Source organism: Bos grunniens, chromosome 8 (assembly GCF_055505025.1).
Source record: "Bos grunniens cultivar Pamir isolate PY7600 chromosome 8, Bosgru_T2T1.0, whole genome shotgun sequence".
NCBI lineage: Eukaryota > Metazoa > Chordata > Mammalia > Artiodactyla > Bovidae > Bos > Bos grunniens.
Genome location: NC_141172.1, coordinates 20,601,488 through 20,621,507, shown reverse-complemented (window position 1 = coordinate 20,621,507; position 20,020 = coordinate 20,601,488). Strand labels below are relative to the sequence as shown.

Below are 20,020 nucleotides of genomic sequence, written 5' to 3'. Positions count from 1 at the left end.
TTGCTTTTATTCCTAATCTTCGTGAGTTTGTATTAACAGATGCATTGCTTTAAAGGTTAAAAAAATTACAGCTGATGCACTATTGAAATAAGAGAACCACAAGTTATTTGTATTTGTATTTCCTCACAGAAAACTTTGGTGAGGAGCTACATTATAATACCCCTAACATTTAACAGCTCTTATCTTGAACATACTTTTTGGTTTAGACTGCTGAGAAACACAAAGGGAGGACAATTGAAGTAAGAGACTCCACATGTTTCTTCTATAGTGTATCTTATTTTGGACTCTCTTGGTTTCAATCCACTGTAGAATAAAGAAGAGCTCTTTATGGACAGGGTGGGGTGGCATGGAAGTGTGGTCGCTAGGGCTATAGATTTGCTGACTGAGTCTCAACAGGGTTGAAATTCACCTGGATGGCGAAGGGGAGGGGGCAACATTAAATAACATTTTTTTTATCTCTCTCACCACACCCTCATTTCTTAGTTTTCACGATTTTAATTCCTCTTTCACTCTTATTTGAACCTCTACCCTTATCTAAGGAAAAAAACAAACAAACAAACCTTGTCCTTTTATTTGTTGGTGATGATTCTATTCCTAGTCTGGCCAGCTACTGGATGAAAAACATGAATAACTCTTTTTGTCTTAGAGGCCAGTTCCCATGCACGGTGTATTTGAGATTACAGGTGTGCAGGTTGAATGGGAGAAGGAAGAGAAAAGATGGACAATAGGAAGCCAGAGACTTTGAAATGAATGGCATTGGGTCTCTGCAAGTTACCTTGTGGAGCTGAATCACTAGACTGATATTGGCGGATATGGTGGCAAATGGGCTCAGACAAAAATATCTTCATCAAAACAGCCTGATTACTCTGAAATTTAGTGCACAGCCAGATGCAACAAGGCATTAGAGGGAAGAGTGTTGGATCTTCCCTCTAATGAATTCAGCAATTAAATTTAGTTCAAGAATACTTAGTTCAGCATATGCTATACTACATTTCACAGTTGAACAAGATATTGGTCCTAAATTTTAAACCAACAAATAGAGAGTTTGAGAATCAATGCAAGCCCTATCAAAATCCCAATGGCATTTTTCAAAGAAATAGAACAAATAATTTTAAAATTTATATGGAACCACAAAAATTCCAAATAGCCAAAGCCATCTTGAGAAAGAACAACAAAGCAAGAGGCATCACACTTTCCTGATTTCAAACTACATTACAAAGTTACAGTTATTAAAACAGAATGGCATTGGCATAAATAAGGAAATAAAGATCAGTGGGATAGAATTGGAAGCCCAGAAATAAATCCATAGTTATCTGGTCAATTAATTTATGACAAGGGAGCCAAGAATATACAATGTGGAAAGGAAAGTTTCTTCAAAAAATGCTGTTGGGAAAACTGGAAAGCCACATGCATAACAACGAACCTTGATAGCCAACTTGCACCATACCCCAAAATTGACTCAAGATAATTAAAGACTTGAATGTAAGACCTTAAACCATATAACTCCTAGAAGTGGTAAGGAGCGGTAAAGGAGTGGTAAGGAGTGGTAAAACTCATAAGTGGTAAGCTCCTGGACACAGGACTTGGCAATGATTTTTTGACTCTGACAACGAAAGCAAAGATAACTAAGTGGGACTACATCGTACTAAAAAGCTTCTTCACAGAAAAGGAAATCATCAACAAAATGAAAGGCACCCTATGATTGGGAGACAATATTTCCAAACCATTTATCTGATAAGGGACTAACATCCAAAATATATAGAGATCTCATACAACTCAATAGCAAAACCCCAAGCAATCCAATTAGAAAATGGGCAGAAAGTCTGAATAAACATTTTTCCCAAAGAAGACATACAGATGGCCAACAGGAACATGAAATGATGTATAACATCACTAATGATCAGGAAAATGCAAATCAAAACCACAGTGAGATATCATCTCAAACTTGTTAAAATGACTATTATCAGAAAGACAAGAAATAACAAGTGTTGGCGAGGATGTGGAGAAAAGGCAACCCCAGGACACAGTTCATGGTATATAAACTGATGCAGCCACTGTGGAAAACAACATGGAGCTTCCTCAAGAAACTAAAAATAGAACCACCATATGATCCAGTAATTCTACTTCTGTATATTTATCTGAAGAAAATGAAAATACTAACTCAAAAAGATACATAAACCCCCATGTTCTCTGCAGAATTATTTACAATAGCCAAGATATGGAAACAACCTGTGTGTCCACTGATGGATATATGGATAAGCAACTTGTCAAATATATATTTTAGCTACAAGGAGATTTAAATCTTGCCATTTGTGATAATATAACTGGAACTTGAGGGCATTATGGTAAGTGAAATAAGTCAGACAAAGACAAATACCAAATGATCTCTTTTATATGTAGAGTCTAAAATGAAACACAATCCCTCCCTCAAAAAACAAAATAAAAATAATCAAGCTCATTAATACAGAAAACAAATTGTTGGTTGCAAGAGACAGGGAGTGGGGGCTGTGTGAAAAATGGGTGAACTTTTTTTTTAGCTTGAATAAATTGTTTAAATAAATGTAAAAAATGTATTCCCACTTTTATTGTAACAGCAGTCTCATCTTTGTCAGCTCTACAATTTCTCCTTTGGTATAGCCTCTTGTTTGAAGTCTTGTTTACCCCTACAGCAAGTTAGAATACTTGTGAAGTTAGGGGGACAAAATCCAGCCCTTCTTGCTGCAGCTGTTTGCCCAGCCACTACTAATAATCCTTGTCTCATTCTTCAAGTACCCATTCTAGATTCCCTCCCTCTTAGCACATCTGGTGATCTAGGTGTCTAATTTAGCAAGTCAAGTAGACCCCCCTTTCCTGAGAGCTGTGACTAGTCCTCACGCTCTTTTCAGATCATGGTTGGTATATTTGTATATTTACTGTCACAATTGGGCAGATAAATATCAAGCGATATTCCAATGGATTATCTGAATATCAAATGCTTTTTTCCTTTTCTGAGATTCAGAAGTCCCATCGTCTCCTGATAAACATGATCAATTATCCCCTGTAGGAAAGATGACTCCTTTACACCCTAACTGGTCTCTTAGCATGAAGGGTCTGAAGTGATTGGGCAGCATCTGGAGCTTAATCGGGACTCTTCCAACATCTCATGGTGAAATTGTTCTCTCTCGATGAACCTAGATTTCCAGGCCATAGGTATTAGAATTGTAAGGGTGGAAAATATAAATTTCTCATGTGGGTTACAAAATGTGATAAGCTACTTCTGGCAATGGTCAGAGAGGTTGCAATGTCTAAATTTCAGAGGAGGGCCATCCAGGATGAAATAGAATCCTAGTTCATGAATACAACAATAGAGGAAACCAATGCAAAGTTTTAGGGTTCCCAATGAAAATGAGTTCAGGATAGAATTTATTCTTATGAGAGCTTGTTTTATGACATGGAACTGGGCAAGAAGCATTGGGACTGAGGAATTGAAGGAAATGCTACTAGTGATGGATATGATTATTCAGGTACTCAGGAACTCAGATGTAGAACAACAGAGTACTTGCAGATTTCCTCTGTAGGGATGGATGAAAATAGTGCTTGACTATCACTGCTATTATATAAATATATAATTTTAACTCTATTCTAAAATGAATGCTAATATGATTGCATAAAAATATGGTGCAAATTACAAACCCAGTTGACCATGATAGCTAAGTTCGTAAATTTTCCTTAAACTGTACACGTGTAAATAAATTTATATTAAAAAATTTTTCCTTAAACTGGATAAACTTTCTTAGTCTAGTCTTCTGAAATTGCATGCTTCATCAGCATAGGTAGATATGACATGTGGAGAAGAGAGGAAAAGTGAAGTGGGTACAAGATGGCCAGAGCTTAAAAAAATGAAAAAAGGCTCCTAGATTTTAAGAAACTCTTTCTAGTGATACTCAAAACTAACAAAGAGTTTCCATTTAATGTGATAACTTTACTGAGAGATGCATCTATATAAGGTACCCTGGGAGTTAGGAATAGGGGAACTTAAGAAGTACAGGGAATTTTCTTAGAGATGTTGCAGCTGAAGAGAGTCTTTAAAAATGCATTGGAAGTTGATTGTTTCCTGCATTCTTGCTTCAAGCCTTGGATTTCTCTAAAATTTAACAAAAGATTAGTAAAATATAGCCTGGGCCAATTTTTGAGCCATCTTCTTAAATGGTAAGTCACAGTCAAAGTGTCTAAAAAATAAAAACTATTTGAAGTTGATAAGATGGAAGAGAATTGTTGTTTAAGGAGGTGTAGATAAAGAATGTTAAGACAGGAAAAGTCCAAAGAGCAGAATGACTGATAATCTTCCGATAAGCAGATATGTGCACTAAACAGATTGACTGGAAAAGAACTTTACACAGGGAAAATATTGCCAGGGGTATGTGCGGTTACTAGCACCATGGACAGCACTTCTCCATTAAGAAAAATCTGGGTGGTCCTAACCCACTCCAGACTGAGAATTCCTGAGGAAGCTGCAAACTTGGTTTTCCAAAGTCCCTTGCTCCCCTGAAATTTAAAGGAAACCAATGGAAGCTCAATGGACATCTTTTACAAAACCAACCTGCTCAGCCTGGTTTCCAAGTATTATTGGATAATCTACACAGAGAATTCTATGTAGACAGAAAGTGAAGAGGAACTAAAAAGCTTCTTGATGAAAGTGAAAGTGGAGAGTGAAAAAGTTGGCTTAAAGCTCAACATTCAGAAAACAAAGATCATGGCATCCAGTCCCATCACTTCATGGGAAATAGATGGGGAAACAGTGGAAACAGTGTCAGACTTTATTTTTCTGGGCTCCAAAATCACTGTAGATGGTGACTGAAGCCATGAAATTAAAAGACGCTTACTCCTTGGAAGGAAAGTTATGACCAACCTAGATAGCATATTCAAAAGCAGAGACATTACTTTGCTAACAAAGATCCGTCTAGTCAAGGCTACGGTTTTTCCTGTGGTCATGTATGGATGTGAGAGTTGGACTGTGAAGAAGGCTGAGCACCGAAGAATTGATGCTTTTGAACTGTGGTGCTGGAGAAGACTCTTGAGAGTCCCTTGGACTGCAAGGAGATCCAACCAGTCCATTCTGAAGGAGATCAGCCCTGGAATTTCTTTGGAAGGAATGATGCTGAAGCTGAAACTCCAGTACTCTGGCCACCTCATGTGAAGAGTTGACTCATTGGAAAAGACTCTGATGCTGGGAGGGATTGGGGGCAAGAGGAGAAGGGGACGACAGAGGATGAGATGGCTGGATGGCATCACTGACTCGATGGACGTGAGTCTGGGTGAACTCCGGGAGTTGGTGATGGATAGGGAGGCCTGGCGTGCTGCAATTCATGGGGTCGCAAAGAGTCGGACACGACTGAGCGACTGATCTGATCTGATCTGATACTTGAAAGATGAGAGGAGAAATAATACTTATTGTGTACTATGTTGCAAATGCTTTATGAGTATTATTTTATTCAATCCTCATAAAATTCCTATGCAACATGCACTTGTGTCTCACTTTTACAGGAAAGACAAAAGAGAAGTTAAGTCACTTGCATACTAGCTAATCATTGGAGGTATGGTCTAACTTGTGTGGCTTCAGAGCCTCTACCATTTTCACTACACAGGGTTTTTTGCAGCTGTCATGATAGGCTTAACGGAAAGAAAGCACAACAAACTGGTTTATAATTATTTTTCCGTCTACACTGTGTTTTCCAGATGGCTCACCTCATAACACATCCTTAATAGACTTCAAAGATGATATTTCACACATAATACAGTAGCACATTTGTCTTGGGCAATAGAGGGAGATAATGAAACATTTTGCCTCTTCCTGAAACCCAGCTGTCTCTAGGATGAAATATAACCTGTTGTTAATGCTTTGAACACATTTAAGAGATGAAATGGATGGGAACAGAGTGGACAACTGAAATTGGGAACTGAAATAGCTCTGCCTTTTAATAGAGTGGATTATTTGCAAGTGAGAAGGGATAGAAAGTAAACAGTAAATTGGCATAGAATTTTGGAAGTTACTAGAAGGGAAGGAGTAGAATCAGTTCCAATACTGTAAACAATTCAGATCCCTAGTGAAGATGTTTGTATTCTAGTTTGTGAAACTACAAGGTTTCTCAGGTGGAGCTGCTGGTAAACTACCCGCCTCCAATGCAAGTTAGACATAAAAGATGCAGGTTCGATTCCTGGATGGTAAGATTCTCTGGAAGAGGTCATGGCAGCCCACTCCAGTGTTCTTGCCTGGAGAACCCCACGGACAGAGGAGCCAGGCAGGCTGCAGTCCACAGGGTCCCACAGAGTTGGACACGATTGAAGCAACACTATATATGAACTCTATTTATTTTTTTTGAACTCACTTTAGAAGTACACATAAAATCAGTGAGTGACCAAGAGAAGTAGTGACATAATTATGCCCTCATAACTGTCTCTTTCTTTTTTAATCTAAGACAGTGGTTCTAAGTTGGGAGAGAAAGAAATTCAGAATCATATTCACAGCTTTTTCAAGCTACTGTGTATATGACCCACATCTCACCAGGAGACTTAATTCTCTCCATTTCACCAGTTGAGATTTATTGCCCCAGGACCCACGGTACAGCTCCTTCTATATCCCCATATGTGGTTATAAGTTTAATTGAATGATGGCCATATGTATCATTTTAGCATCAGTATTAGTTTTCTGGGCTGTGTGTGCATTCTAAGTTGCTTCAGTCATGTCTGACTCTTTGGGAGCCTATGGACTTGTAGCCCACCTGGTTCCTCTGTCCATGGGATTCTCCAGGCAAGAATACTGAAATGGGCTGCCATGCCCTCCTCCAGGGGATATTCCTGACCCAGGGATCAAACCTGCACATCTTATGTCTCCTGCATTGGCAGGCAAGTTCTTTATTGCTAGCACCACCACAGACAAGGTGGCTTTAACAACAGGGTTTTATTTTTTTAGTTTTGGTTCACTCTTCTTGCCTTGCAGATGATCTCTCTCCTACTACTGCTTTACCTAGTCACCCTGTGTGCATGCAAGTTCCTGGTATCTCTTGTGTGTGTCCAAAAATCCTGTCCTTATAAAGATACTAGTCATATTGGATTATAGCCCACTCCAGGAGCCTTGTTTTAACTTAATCACCTTAATGCGCTATCTTCAAATACAGTCATTCTGAGATACTAGGGGTTAGAGATTTAACATATGAACAATTCAGTTCCTATGGAGTCTCTTCCAAGTTTTACACATATCACTTTTCATTGCTTTGTAAAAAACTGTTGTCAGTAGTTTATTTATTTGAATAAGGATGAAAATAAAATCAACACATTGACATTGGTTGAAGTTTTTACTAGTTTCTTTTGTCTCTTCTAATTTATCAGCTCCCTTCTTTCTTTGTTCTTTTTTTCCTCTTTCAATTTATTGCGGTAATTGGGTTGCTAATTTTGTAGTTTTCTAAAGTCTGGACTTTGCAGAATGCTTCTTCATGATGACATTTAACAATTTTTCTCTGTCACTTGTATTTATCATTTGTTATTAGATCCAGAGTTTGGGTGTCATTCAGGCCTGATATTTTGGCAAAAATATGTCGTAAGTAGAATTATAAACTTCCACCAAGAGGCAAATAATCTGATTGTCTCTTTTTCTACAACTTCGACAGTCATTAATAATTATTTCTTAGATCTGTAATTTCCTTAGGGGTTGCAAAATGGTGATATTTTAGTCCTTTCAATACTTCTTCATCTACTAGCTGGGCTCCTTCTATAGAGAGATATTTTTCTTTATTATCTACTTGGTTGCCCTCAGGTACATATAAGAGACAGAATGAATACTTTATTTTCAAGTTTTCAAAATGATGAGTTGAGTCCCTAACCTCTTCCAAAGGTGATTACTGATTTTTAAATGATTGTAGATGTAGGCATTTAAATGTAATTGGTATGTTTCAGTTTATTATAATTATTATTCCTACTGATGCTCAAGCCCTATCTTTGGCCAATGGGAGCTCCTGAAAGTTGGCTCTTGAGTCTTTTTAACATGACTTCAGTAGTCTTTGACAGAATCCTTTATTTCTGGCATGATAATATATTCCACTTTTATCTTGTATATTTCCCTCACTATACATGGTATCAACCATTTCTCAAAGGAGCACTGATTATTTTTTAGTGGGAAATGGAATTTTAAAAACACAGTCTGAGTTCTGGGGATTTTATTGCTACCCAGCCAGTGATTATATTTTTAGGCCTTTGTGTTTATACATTAAACATAGTTTCTTAGATCAGAATATTTACATACGTTTTCGCCAACATGAATTTACAGAGGACTTACTGTTCAAGTTAGACATGATGAATAATACAGCAGTATAGGAGTCAGTAATTATTTGTGACATGAAGTTCTCTCTCTTTTATATTGACTGTCTAGTTTTAATGTTACTGTCGAGTGAATTTCACAGCTCTTATTATTGTAGATGGAATATCAGGAAAGGGAATGAAAGGTTGAGTTACCTGAAAAGCATTTTCTCAAAGTAGAGATAGTTGCTAAATTTCTTGAAATATGCAAAAAAAAAAAAATCAATGAACTGAGAATTTCACTTTATCTTCATTTTCTCTTGAATATTGTTATTTAGCATAAATTACATATTTAACCTTTTTTTTTTCTCAGAAATGTGTTATTTCTGAGCTATATGTAGTACTAATTTTCATTAGGGATAATTATACATTTCTGATAAAGTATATTTTTTCTTTATATATATTTGGCAGGTATATATAAAGGCATAAAACTTTGTAGTGATTTTTTAAAACTTAAAATGTAATGATTTTTTAAAACTTAAAAAAATTACAAAGCTTATTTGTTTAAAAAAGTGCAAGTGCATATACAAGCATATATACACATATCTCAGCAGAATGAATTGGCTTGAAGATTTTATTAATCTGATATGTGGTGGATCCAGCTCTACATTCAAGCCTCCATCTTTATGAGTTATTGTGAAATGAAATGTGGATCTTTTTCTCATCTACAAGAGCAAGAAAATGTTGCTGTTGTAGATCTAGCACAGACACAATCAAATCATTACTCTTTACATTGTTGCTGCTGCTACTGCTGCCAAGTCACATCAGTCGTGTCCGACTCTGTGCGATCCCATAGATGGCAGCCCACCAGGCTCCCATCCCTGGGATCCTCCAGGCAAGAACACTGGAGTGGGTTGCCATTTCCTTCTCCAGTACATGAAAGTGAAAAGTGAAAGTGAAGTCGCTCAGTCGTGTCCGACTCTGTGCGACCCCATGGATTGCAGCCTACCAGGCTCCTCCGTTCCATGGGATTTCCCAGGCAAGAGTACTGGAGTGGGTCGCCATTGCCTTCTCTGTGAGAAGCTACTTATTCAGAATGTAAGCTCTTTGGAAGAGGAATGTTATTTCTCTTTTAATTCACTCCTCAATCTTCTGCAATCTGGCTTTCATTCGGAATCTAGGTAACCATTTGTGAAAGTAATCAATTATTTTCTTGTCACTTAATTCAATAATCTGACTATAATTTCTTATAATCTTCATTTGACTATAGTTTCTTCCTACAGCTTTGTATCCAGATTAATTCTCTTTTCTTGTGGCTTTTAAATTTCTTGCCTCTCACAAAACCATCCTCTCATAAATATATGACATATATACAATATGTCATGTGTGTGATGTAAATAATACCAACATGCTCACATCTTCCTACAAATATATGTGTGTGTGTGTGTGTATATATATATATATATATATATATATATATATATATATATATTGTTTGTTTGTTTGTTTGTGCCTGTGGCATGTGGGATCTTAGGTCCCTGACAAGGGATCAAACCCATGGTCCCTGCATTGGGAGCATGGAGTCTTAACCATTGGACTGCTGGGGAAGTCCCCTAAAATATATTCTTATTTTACATTTTACCCATCCATATTTTTAGTGATAACACCAAAGTGAAATCTTGAATTATTAGCTATCTGTAAAATGTCTACTTATCCATTAGGAAATTTTATATTGAGTTCCTACTAAATATCAGATACTATGGGCTAGGTATAAGTGATGAGCAAATCAGAGAGTATTAACTACAAAACTTGGTAACTGCCATTATATAAAAGTCCTGGATGCTATCTGAATGCATAATAAGGGAATTGATCTGGTCTGGTGGTCAAGAAAATTAAGGGATATTTGGGTTGAGATCTGTAAGATAATGTTAGTATTAATTAATCAAAGGAATGGGGCAATAATTGCAAGGAGGAACATTCCAGGCTGAAAGAACTGCATGTGGCAAGCTCTGAGGTGGGGGTAAGTATGGACATACTGAATGAGTTATGGTTAAACACATAAGCATAGCATCATTAACTCAATAGACATAAATTTGAGCAAACTCCGGGAGACTGTGAAGGACTGTGTGCTATAGTCCTTGGGGTTGCAGAGAAGGACACGATTTAGCAACTGAACAATAACAATAGTTAAGCATAGGGATGGAGGAGGAGAGTATGGCTAACTGTGGTTGGAAAATTAAGTACAGCAAAATCTTGTAAGGGCAGTATAGGCCATGTTAAGAATTTTTTCTTTATATTAAGAAAAGGAGAAGCCATTGATGTGTTTAAGCAGAGAAGTGATGTGATCAGATTTTCAGTTAAATAAAAGAAGAAAAAAATTACTTTAAATGCACATTGGAGAATGGTTTGGAGAAGAAGCAAGAATGGATACCTGTGGGCTGGCAGTTCAGCAGATAGATTATGGTAGCTTGAAGTAAAGTGTTTGTACCCAACATGGAAAGAAATAGAATGCTGTAAGGTATATTTAATATTTAAGGATTAACTTCAACAGAGTTTAGCAATAAATTTGAGATAGCAGATAAGAGAGAGGAAGATATTATGCAGATTTGTACAACTGAAGAAGTTGGTGATCATGGTCATCAAAATAAGGAATGCTGGAGGAGGATGCAGTTTGAGGTAAACATCTCAAGTTTGCATTCAGAGAGCTTGAACTTGAGACATGGTGGTGTATCCAGAGTGGAGATGTCCAATATTAAAAAGATGGGTCTGGAGCTCAGAGAGGAGTGCAAATTTTAAATGCAAACTAATTTATACTGACAAATATAGAAATGAAATTTTATGTCACAATTTTAGCATGGAAGGTTTATTTTTCAGAAAAAAATAGTAAAAGTTATAGCAAATAATTCTGAAACATTTCCAGCAAAAAAGTTGATAAAATACATTGAAACCACCTCTTCCAATTTTAAATTTGCTTGATCATTCTGAAGACATTTTTTATACTTCTTTACATTGATAATATTTTTTGTTTATTTTTAAAAATTTAGGCTTAACATTTTTTTGATTGGTTATATGTAAGGACTAGTTCCCAAAATATGAATGCACAGGCATACTTTTGAAATGTCAGTTCAGTTCCAGACCATGGCAATAAGATAAATATCACAATAAAGCATTTGCAGAAATTTTTTTGTTTCCTAGTACATATAAAAGTTATATTTATACTATAGTCTGTAAGTGGATGCATGCTCAGTCTCTCAGTTGTGTCCTACTCTTTGCGACCCCATAGACTCTAATCCATCAGGCTTCTCTGTCCACAGAATTTTCCAAGTAAGAATACTGGTGTGGGCTGCCATTTCCTGTTCCTGGGGATCTTCCCTGACCCAAGGATTGAACCCATGTCTCCTGCATCTTCTGCATTGGCAGGAGGATTCTCTACTATTGTGCCACCTGGGAAATCATACTTAGTCTGAAAGTGAAGTGAAAGTGTTACTTGCTCAGTTGTATCTGACCTTTGTGGCCCCATGTACTATAGCCTGCTAGACTCCTTTGTCCCTGAAATTATCCAGGCAAGAATACTGGAGTGGGCAGCCATTCCCTTCTCCAAGGGATCGTCCCTGACCTAGGGATTGAACCTGGGTCTTCTGCATTGGAGGCAGGTTCTTTACCATCTGAGTCACCAGGGAAGTCCTATACTGTAGTCTATTAAGTGCTAAATTGCATTATGTCTTAAAAAAAAAAAAAACACAAAGTGCATACCTTAATTAAAAATATTTTATTACTAAAAAATGCTAAACATTGTCTGATTCTTCAACAAATCATAATCTTTTTGCTCATGGAAGGTCTTAGTTCCATGTTGGTGGCTTCTGACTAATCAGGGTTGGTGGTTTCTGAAGACTGGTGAGAGTGTGGCTATTCCATAAAATAAGATAAAATGAAGTTTGCTGCATTCATTAACTCTTCCTTTCATGGACGATCTTTCTGTAGATGCAATGCAGTTTGATAACATTTTACCCACTGTAGAATTTTTTTCAAAATTGGAGTGAGTCAGTCCTCTCAAATCCTGATGCTGCTTTATCAACTAAGTTTATGCAATACTCTAAATTCTTTGTTGTCATTTCAACAGTCTTCACAGCATCTTCATCAGGAGTAGATTCGATTTCAAGAAACTGTTTCTTTGCTCATCCATAAAAAGTGACTCCTCATTTATTAAAGTTTTATCATGAGATTGCAGCAATTCAGTTAACATCTTCAGGCTGCACATCTAATCCTAATTCTCTTGCTCTTTCCCCCACATTTGCAGTTACTTCCTCCACTGAAGTCTTGAATCCCTCAAAGTCATCTATGAGGATTGAAATCAATTTCTTCCAAACTCATGTTAATGTTTATATTTTGCCCTCTTCTCATAAACCATGGATGTTCTTAATGGCATCTAGAATACTGAGTCCTTTCCAGAAGATTTTCAGTTGACTTCGCCCAGAAGAATGACTATCTATGGTAGCTATAGCCTTATGAAATGTATTTCTTAAATAATAAGACTTGAAAGTCAAAATTACTCCTTGATGCATGAGCTGCAGAGGAAATGTTGTGTTAGCAGGCATGAAAACAATCTTAATCTCATTGTTTATCTCTATCAGAGCTCTTGGGTGACCAGATGCATTGTCAGTGAGCAGTTACATTTTGAAAAGAATCTCCCCCCCCCCCCACCCCCGAGCAGTAGGTCTCAGTAACAGGCTTAAAATATTCAGTAAACCATGTGTAGACAGATGTACTGTCATACAGAGTCTGTTGTTTCATTTACAGAGCTGAGACAGAGTATATGTAGCATGATTTTTAAGGATCCTAAGATTTCTGGAATGGTAGATGAGCACTGGCCTCAACTTAAAAGTCATCGCTACATTAACCCCAGGCTTTGAATTTTGACTTCTCCTCTCTAGCTGTAAAAGTCCGAGATGGTAACTTCTTCTAATACAAGGTTTTATGTATAAATGAAAATCTGTGTTTAATAGAGTCACCTTTGTTAATTATCTTAGCCAGATCTCTGGATATCTTGCTGTACCTCCTACATCAGTACTTGATGCTTCACCTTGCACTTTTACGTTATGGAGATGTAAACCTCATGAACCAACTTCTGCTACGTTCAAGCTTTTCCGCTCACCTCTCTTAGCCTTCACACAATTGCAGAGTTAGGGCTTTCTTTGGGTTAGGTGTCTAAAGAGAATGCTGTAGCTGGTTTGATCTTACATTCAGACCGCTTAAACTTTCTCCATATCAGCAATGAGCCTCTTACTTTCTTGTCACTCATGTGTTCAGTGGAGTTGCAATTTTAATTTCCTTCAAGAACTTTCCCTTTTCATTAAAAAATTAACTATTTGGTACACAAGGCTTCCCTGGTGGCTCAGATGGTAAAGAATCTGCCTGCAATGTGGGAGACCCAGGTTTGATCCCTGGGTTGGGAAGATACCCTGGAGAAGGGAATGGCTACTGCTTCCAGTATTCTTGCCTGGAGAATCCCATGGACAGAGGAGCCTGGCGGGCTGCAGTCCATAGGGTTGCAAAGAATAGGACATGACTGAAGGATTTCATTTTCTTTCTTTCGGTGGGGAAGGCCTAACTTTTGACCTATACAGGCTTTCAACGTACTTTCCTCTTTAAGCTTAATCATTTCTGGCTTTGATTTAAAGTGAGAGACCTGCAACTCTTCCTTTTACTTGAAAGCTCAGAGGCTATTGTAAGGTGATTAATTGGCCTAGTTTTAATTTATCTCAGTGAATAGGAAGGCCTGAGAGGAGGGACAACAGACTGGTTCCAAATAGGAAAAGGAGTACGTCAAGGCTGTATATTGTCACCCTGCTTATTTAACTTTTTTGCAGAGTACATCATGAGAAACGCTGGGCTGGAAGAAGCACAAGCTGGAATCAAGATTGGCGGGAGAAATATCAATAACCTCAGATATGCAGATGACACCACCCTTATGGCAGAAAGTGAAGAGGAACTAAAAAGCCTCTTGATGAAAGTGAAAGAGGAGAGTGAAAAAGTTGGCTTAAAGTTCAACATTCAGAAAACAATGATCATGGCATCTGGTCCCACCACTTCATGGGAAATAGATGGAGAAACAGTGGAAACAGTGTCAGACTTCATTTTTGGGGGCTTAAAAATCACTGCAGATGGTGATTGCAGCCATGAAATTAAAAGATGCTTATTCCTTGGAAGGAAAGTTATGACCAACCTAGATAGCACATTGAAAAGCAGAGACATTACTTTGCCAACAAAAGCCCGTCTAGTCAAGGCTATGGTTTTCCCTGTGGTCATGTATGCATGTGAGAGTTGGACTGTGAAGAAAGTTGAGTGCTGAAGAATTGATGTTTTTGAACTGTGGTGTTGGAGAAGACTCTTGAGAGTCCCTTGGACTGCAAGGAGATCCAACCAGTTCATTCTAAAGGAGATCGGTCCTGGGTGTTCTTTGGAAGGAATGATGCTAAAGCTGAAACTCCAGTACTTTGGCCGCCTCATGCAAAGAGTTGACTCATTGGAAAAGACTCTGATACTGGGAGGGATTGGGGGCAGGAGGAGAAGGGGACGACAGAGGATGAGATGGTTGGATGGCATCACTGACTTGATGGATGTGAGTCTGAGTGAACTCCAGGAGCTGGTGATGGACAGGGAGGCCTGGCGTGGTTCGATTCATGGGGTCGCAAAGAGTCAGACACGACTGAGCGACTGAACTGAACTGAACTGAACTGAGGAGAGGGAGAGAGACAGGGGAGGGCAGGTCAGAGGCGAAGTCATAATACACATATTTATCCATTAAGTCTGCCATCTTTATGTTGTTACTGTTTGTGGTGGCCTCAAACAATTACAACAGTAATATCAGAGATCACTGATCACAGATCATCATAACAAATATAATAATAACCCAAAAGTTTGAAATATCATGAAAATTATCAAAATATGACACACAGACATGAAAGGAATAAATGCTGTTGGAAAAATAGTGAAGATTTGCTTCCTGCAGGGTTGCCAAAAATCTTTAGTCTGTGAAAAACACAAGATCTGTGAAGCACAATTAAATGAAGTGCAGTGAAACAAGGTATGCCTGTAATTCAGATTGGAATAATCTATGAATTCAACCTTGGAATAATCTATTGAAGCAAATCAGAGAACTATATAAAAAACACTCAGAAACAATGGCAGGAGAAGGCATTTGCCACATGATATCCCTGATAAGAGTTTCTTCTGAAGTTTCTGTTTATACGTGCATCTTACTAAGTGAAAAAAGACAATTACTAAGAGCAAGACAATATCATTAGAAAAGTATCTAAAAGTAAGGCCTTTCTGAATGAGGAATACTTTTCTTCATGGTTGCTCATTTCTGTGTGCGTCTGTTTTGATTATTCAGTTCACCTAATAGTCACTCAGGTCTGGGGAGGCGTCACAAATAGCTGTGAAAAGAAGAGAAGCGAAAAGCAAAGGAGAAAAGGAAAGATATAAGCATCTGAATGCAGAATTCCAAAGAATAGCAAGAGACAAGAAAGCCTTCCTCAGTGATCAATGCAAAGAAATAGAGGAAAACAACAGAATGGGAAAGACTAGAGATATCTTCAAGAAAATTAGAGATACCAAGGGAACATTTCATGCAAAGGTGGGCTCGATAAAGGACAGAAATGGTATAGACCTAACAGAAGCAGAAGATATTAAGAAGAGGTGGCAAATACACAGAAGAACTGTACAAAAAAGATCTTCACGACCAAGTTAATCACGATGGTATGATCACTCACCTAGAGCCAGACATCCTGGAATGTGAAGTCAAGTGGGCCTTAAAAAGCATCACTGCAAACAAAGCTAGTGGAGGTGATGGAATTCCAGTTGAGCTATTTCAAATCCTGAAAGATGATGCTGTGAAAGTGCTGCACTCAATATGCCAGCAAATTTTGAAAACTCAGCAGTGGCCACAGGACTGGAAAAGGTCAGTTTTCATTCCAATCCCAAACAAAGGCAATGCCAAAGAATGCTCAAACTACTGCACAATTGCACTCATCTCACACGCTAGTAAAGTAATACTCAAAATTCTCCAAGCCAGGCTTCAGCAATATGTGAACCATGAACTTCCTGATGTTCAAGCTGGTTTTAGAAAAGGCAGAGGAACCAGAGATCAAATTGCCAACATCCACTGGATTATTGAAAAAGTAAGAGAGTTCCAGAGAAACATCTATTTCCTCTTTATTGACTATGCCAAAGCCTTTGACTGTGTGGATCACAATAAACTCTGGGAAATTCTGAAAGAGATGGGAATACCAGACCACATGACCTGCCTCTTGAGAAACCTATATGCAGGTCAGGAAGCAACAGTTAGAACTAGACATGGAACAACAGACTGGTTCCAAATAGGAAAAGGAATACGTCAAGGCTGTATATTGTCACCCTGCTTATTTAACTTTTTTTGCAGAGTACATCATGAGAAACCCTGGGCTGGAAGAAGCACAAGCTGGAATCAAGATTGGCAGGAGAAATATCAATAACCTCAGATATGCAGATGCCACCACCCTTATGGCAGAAAGTGAAGAGGAACTAAAAAGCCTCTTGATGAAAGTGAAAGAGGAGAGTGAAAAAGTTGGCTTAAAGTTCAACATTCAGAAAACAATGATCATGGCATCTGGTCCCATCACTTCATGGGAAATAGATGGGGAAACAGTGGAAACAGTGTCAGACTTCATTGTTTGGGCTCCAAAATCACTGCAGATGGTGACTGCAGCCATGAAATTAAAAGATGCTTATTCCTTGGAAGGAAAGTTATGACCAACCTAGATAGCATATTGAAAAGCAGAGACATTACTTTGCCAACAAAGTTCTGTCTAGTCAAGGCTGTGGTTTTTCCAGTGGTCATGTATGCATGTGAGAGTTGGACTGTGAAGAAAGCTGAGTGCTGAAGAATTGATGCTTTTGAACTGTGGTATTGGAGAAGACTCTTGAGAGTCCCTTGGACTGCAAGGAGATCCAACCAGTCCATTCTAAAGGAGATCAGTCCTGGGTGTTCTTTGGAAGGAATGATGTTAAAGCTGAAACTCCAGTACTTTGGCCACCTCATGTAAAGAGTTGACTCATTGGAAAAGACTCTGATGCTGGGAGGGATTGGGGGCAGGAGGAGAAGGGGACGACAGAGGATGAGATGGCTGAATGGCATCACCAACTCAATGGATGTGAGTCTGAGTGAACTCCGGGAGTTGGTGATGGCCAGGGAGGCCTGGCGTGCTGCAGTTCATGGGGTCGCAAAGAGTGGGACATGACTGAGCAACTGAACTGAACTGAATAGTCACTCACTCAACAAATAGTTAATGAATGTCTGTTATGTGACATGCACTCTTTTACGCTCTAAATGTATTGGTGACAAAATAGTAAAAGATCCCCATCCTCATGGCTGCTATATTCTAGGAGGAGTAGCAATTTTTGTTGTAAAGTTAATCATATTATAGAAAAAACATGTAAAAGAAGTTATTTTAAAATTGAACATATTTCATATTTTATACTATACCCTCAAATATACAGGGTTTGTTGTTGAGTTGCTCAGTTGTGTCCAACTCTCTTGCAACCCCATGGACTGTAGCCCACCAGGCTCCTCTGTCCGTGGGATTCTCTAGGCAAGAATACTGGAGTGGGTTGTTATTTCCTTCTCCAACACAAGATTTAGCCTATGAGAAATCAATACCCCATCATATAAAGACTTCTAAAAAATTTTTGTTACATGAATGAATCAATAATGAGACCATTTCCTCAAAAATCATAAACTGAATGCAGAGTTATTTTCATCTTAAATAAAACTTGGTAGATTTAAAGTATAAGTTTCAAGAAACAGACATAGACACCGGAATAAGGCATGTCAGGTTTGGGTTACTAATTTTGCTATTCCCGTATTAAATGAGTCACCCTAATTCACAGTTGGAGAGCTAGATGTGGTTATATACCAAGGCATAGTTGAAAGTTTTATAAAAACATCATAAGCCAAAATTTAGTATCGTTATGATGGCGGTTTTAGGATTTTAATTTGACACTCTAGTCTCAAATTGTGTTTGATGTGGTTATAACCAAGGCAGTGTTGAACTGAAAATTTCAGAACAAATTCAAAGAGTTATCAGAAACATAATCAATATGAAGGCAATGTTAGGATTTTAAAATCTGGCACCTAATCTTAACTTAGCACTTGAAATTTAACAGTGAAGTATTAGACATGCTTATAAAACAGTGTTACTGATTTTGATGTATACTTTGTGAATACAGTTTGAGGTTCATCTACGTGGGGTTCCTGATGGAACATTTGATATGAATCCAGTCATAGAGGAGATGGTCTAACCAATTCAGATTGTTGAATATTCTCCAGGAATACTGGCAGGACTCTTTAAAGGATCCGGAGAAGAGAGAATGTAGGTGGCCATGCTCTGATGGCACCTCCCATCTTGTCTCTGACCCAACCCATAAGACTCTCTGGTAGTCAGGGTGATATGTGCCCGTGATGCACACCCGTACTGCTGTTTGGGGTCATCTTCCAGGGCTATGTGGGAAGAGAAGACTAATGGGAAGACATTTCTTCTAAGTTCAATCTGAACATTCTTAGAGAATATCACAAAGGCTTGCTTTCAGGTTTTTAAAAATAATTTTCCATTTTCATGTATTTACTTCTGATTTTGTATATTTACAAGTTAATTTTATTTTGTTTGTAGTTACTAGGGTCTGAATCTTGTGGTATTAATACTCCATGATTCAAATGAGCAAAAACGTGCTTCCTGTTACAAAATGGGGAGTGAATAATATAGAAAAGTAATATTTTCCTCATAGGACCATTCCATTTTGTACAGTCTCTTGAATTCTAATTCCCACCTGTTCATGGGCTATAACTTTAGTAATATTTCCTCAAAGTAGATTTTGCAAGTCTATTTTTCTTGATCTAAAGACATAAAGCTCAAAGTTCTTCTTGGAAAGAGAATTAAAAACATTTTAGTTACCCTTATCACTTAGAAAATCACATGTCAGTCAAAACTTACATGTCATACTGAAAAAGCAAAACTCAGATGCTGTCTGCTCAGAGAGAGATTTCTTTGCAGTTACACAACCCACCAGGTATTTGAAGCCCATGAGTAATGTGCTTCTCCTTTGTTTGTAGAATTGTTCTTGGTTGGAAGGACATGCAGAGGAAGTGGTGAGTGGTAACATCCCTGCCTGGAAGGAGCCCTAAGAAGTGCCTGAACTGTACCTTTCTGTTTGCTCCTCTGCCCTGTGGAGTAAGTGGGGCGAAAGAGTTTGGGCCAGGAAGCAATTGCTTCTTTTATTCTCCTTCATGTGTATGTCCTGTCTGGGGATTTGGCAAAAAAAAAAAAAAAAAGACTCATTCTCTGACCTTGTTTTGAATGCCCTGGTGTTGATATATTTTCCCACATTCCAGAGGAAAAAAATTAGAATGCTAAAAGGTAAAAGTGTAAGAAGTCAAAAAAGATGAGATGTGGGCATACCAAGTGGAAGTCCAGTCCTTTAAAACATTACTGGCAGAAGTAGACTTAAAACAGGGTTTAAAGTTAGATAGACCTGAGTTTAAATTCTACTTCTCAATGTATGGCAAAACCACTACAATATTGTAAAGTAATTAGCCTCCAATTAAAATAAATAAATTAAAAAAATAAATTCTACTTGTTTTATTATTTTGCTGAGTTACTTTGGCCAAGTTATTTAACCTCTTTAACATTCCATTTCCTCATTCGAATAAACGATAATA

The 20,020-nt window shown here is 37.9% G+C and overlaps 1 long non-coding RNA gene across 5 annotated transcripts in view; it reads left to right on the top strand.

Moving 5' to 3' along the window:
* LOC147366729 (uncharacterized) overlaps positions 1-20,020 on the top strand; it is a 104,960-nt gene that overhangs the window by 15,340 nt on the left and 69,600 nt on the right. The window contains exon 2 of one of the 5 annotated variants that reach the window (XR_015169050.1): positions 19,415-19,532. The exons of the other annotated variants lie outside the window; for them this stretch is intronic. This is a non-coding gene — a long non-coding RNA (uncharacterized LOC147366729). The remainder of the gene's footprint in view (positions 1-19,414; positions 19,533-20,020) is intronic. 5 annotated transcript variants of the gene reach the window in all.